Consider the following 2888-nt stretch of genomic DNA (forward strand, 5'->3'; position numbering starts at 1 on the left):
GGGGGCAGGAGTATTTCCAACTATCTTCTGAGAGTATCTGCCTCCACCCAGGAACACACACACACACGCATGCACGTATATATGTGTGTGTGTGTGTGTTTTATTGCCTGTGCCATGTATTCACGTGTTCTCGTGGGCTTTTCCAATTTAACCAGTGGTTTTGGAGGTAATGAAGGAAAGATAAGAAAAACTGATAATCACAGCCACGTCCATCAAATGGAGAAAAACTCACACACACTCCTCTGTTTGCTCATATTTCACAGGTGTTTAGCACAAAATGCCTGTTATTACCGCCGACTCAGAGACGCCTCTAAATTACACCGGGGGCTTCTGGACCGGGCCGGCCAATCAGAGGCTCTTATCTGTGAGTTGATTGGACGTAATCCTGATGTTTTCAGAGAACGCTCGAACACTTTCGTCGAGTCCAGTTTTATTCACCAGTTTCTTTTCTTTATTTGTGTGAACATAGTTATTCAGTGAATTCAAGGAATAAAAAAAAAAAACTTGGATCTCCGATATTAACTTTTTGTCGATATCCGATATGCTAATGTTGTTCAATTACTTAATTTTTCAATTCCGATATCAACTGATACCGATATAGGGCTGGTAATATTTATTTATTTATCTGAACAAACCACTGTATATTAATTAGAGATTAATTAAATAGGCTGAAATGCTGCCATCTAGTGAGTTTTACTTTAAAATGCAGTCGTTTATCCCCAAATGTTTTTAGGGCACACATCATTTGGCGAAACCCAGGGATTATGTTTTTTTTTTTCCATTTTCATTATTGGAGGAAAAACCGATAACGCTTCTTACAGATATTACATAATTACGCTAATATCGGGCCTATATTATTGGACATCTCTATAAAAAAAAGTTTAATTTCTTTTGCTTTTTATTTCTTTGAAATTGACAAAAAAAGTTTGTTGTTTTAATTTTCCTGTGTTTCACAAATAGAGGAATTTTAGTCAAATATATTTATTTAACTATATATTTTAGTACTTTATTAATTTGGTGCTTGCTCCTGTCAGGCTATGGGTTCGAACCAACAATGCTATGATAACCTTATCCCTTAACCCAGAGGTGTCAAACATAGGGCTCGCGGGCCAAATCGGGTCCGCTTGATGAATTTAAAAAAATCCACTTCATGTTTGTGATGTTTTATTGAATTATATTGAATTAAATATGAATATTTTTTCGGCCCACTTGACATCTAATCAGGCTGTATGTGGCCCCTGAACCAACATGACACCCCTGTTTTGACCACTGAGCCACAGGTTTGCCATTAACCCTATGTTGTTTTATGAATGACATTTTTGAAGGAACCAACTCTTCGTCCGTCTCTGTGTTTCTGCTGCCACAGTTTCCTGGTTGATTTCATGTATTCCTGGATTTCCAGGGAGGGAGGAAATGGTCAGGATCAAGTCCAGAGGGAGGCCACAGATGGGCCTGACCTTTTCGACGTGTCAGCCAAAGGTTAGAAATCTCCACTGGCCTTAAAGCAAATGCACTTGTTTGCCATAATGGAGAAAAGCCCTGTCTTTTTACAGCTGGAGACCAGGTCTGGTCCCCAGAGACACTCCCGTGATGGAATTCTGTCCACACACACACACACACACACACACACACACACACTCTATTGTTATAAGCTGAACCTCCATCTTTTTTTTTTTAATAAATCAAATCATGAAACAGATTTTTCTCCGTGTACACTCCGACCGCGACACCTTCGTCACTCCGACTCCTTTCTCTCTTTTTTCCTCTAATTTCAGATGACGCCAAACACGTGATGGATTGAAACCGAGGCAGAATGTGAGAAACGGGAAGAAATGGATACGCAACCAACCAACCGTCCAAGCAAGCAGCGAGCAGGGAAGTCACCCGTTCCTTCTCCTCTTATGAGACGTTCTATAGAAATCTCATAAATACCGGGAGGACGCGGCGGCGTCCGGGGCCTATAGACATTTTGTACACCATATAACACATATGGCCACTCATAATTCACACATTTATATTCATAAACTTGATTTTGTATTTAAAATATGACTCATAAAGTCTGATATATGGAAATTGACAGATCATATGTGATTCCTGAATTAAATATCACATAGATCAGATGTTTTATGTCCTCCTCTCTCCTCCTCTCCTTGTCTGAGGAGGGAGCCTTGACCAGGCGGCGTGCAGGTAATTTACAGTGTTATGGGACGAGTGCAAAACACGCTGTAAATAAATAGGACTATACCGATTTCATTTTAGGACAAGGGGAGGCGGGGGGGGGAGGAGGAGGACGCCCTGCGTCTACACCCTGCTGCCTTTTCCTCCCGTGGTGCTGCTCCTGCGGTGGGCGCCTCTGTATATCACGCTAAGTAGAAGGGGCCACAAATGGGGCAGCAAACGACACGGTGCGGTCCATTTGCAAATTTCAATACGGTGTCCGTCTGCGCGGCTTTGGCCTTGGGCGGCGTCACAACCCCCTTCTTAGTTCCCTTCCTGTCTCTCCCCGGCGTCCCTTTGACCTTGCACTCAATCAGAAACGGCGCTCGTAGCCACGCTGATGCATATTGACTTTATAAAAAAAAAAAAAAAAAACTGTGCACAAATCACATCTGTGTTCCAGCCCAGACGGGCGGCCGCGGAGAAGTGGGTCGCTCAGCGTCGGAGGGTGAACTTGGTTTTTAACAGTGTTGAAAGAGTCTGAAGATTTAAAAAATAATCTGATTAATGACAGGGCTGCTGTGGATTAATCCTGGATTAATGATTGATATCAATGTATTTTTTATTTATATATATACGTATATTCTCTATTTCGCAAAAGTTTTTATGCTAGCTATCTGCACATGAAGTGGCAAAAGTTGGCTGTGGAAATGATGTGCAGATTGCCCAAG

The 2888-nt window shown here is 41.8% G+C and overlaps 1 long non-coding RNA gene across 1 annotated transcript; it reads left to right on the top strand.

Annotated features, from left to right (window-relative positions):
- The first annotated feature begins 75 nt into the window (after window positions 1-75).
- On the top strand, window positions 76-2580 carry LOC112487405 (uncharacterized). The gene is made up of 3 exons (XR_003050471.1): window positions 76-364; window positions 1367-1479; window positions 1776-2580. It is a non-coding gene; the product is annotated as an uncharacterized LOC112487405 (long non-coding RNA).
- Window positions 2581-2888: the final 308 nt, after the last annotated feature.

Source organism: Cynoglossus semilaevis, chromosome 1 (assembly GCF_000523025.1).
Source record: "Cynoglossus semilaevis isolate Cse_v1.0 chromosome 1, Cse_v1.0, whole genome shotgun sequence".
NCBI classification, from domain to species: domain Eukaryota; kingdom Metazoa; phylum Chordata; class Actinopteri; order Pleuronectiformes; family Cynoglossidae; genus Cynoglossus; species Cynoglossus semilaevis.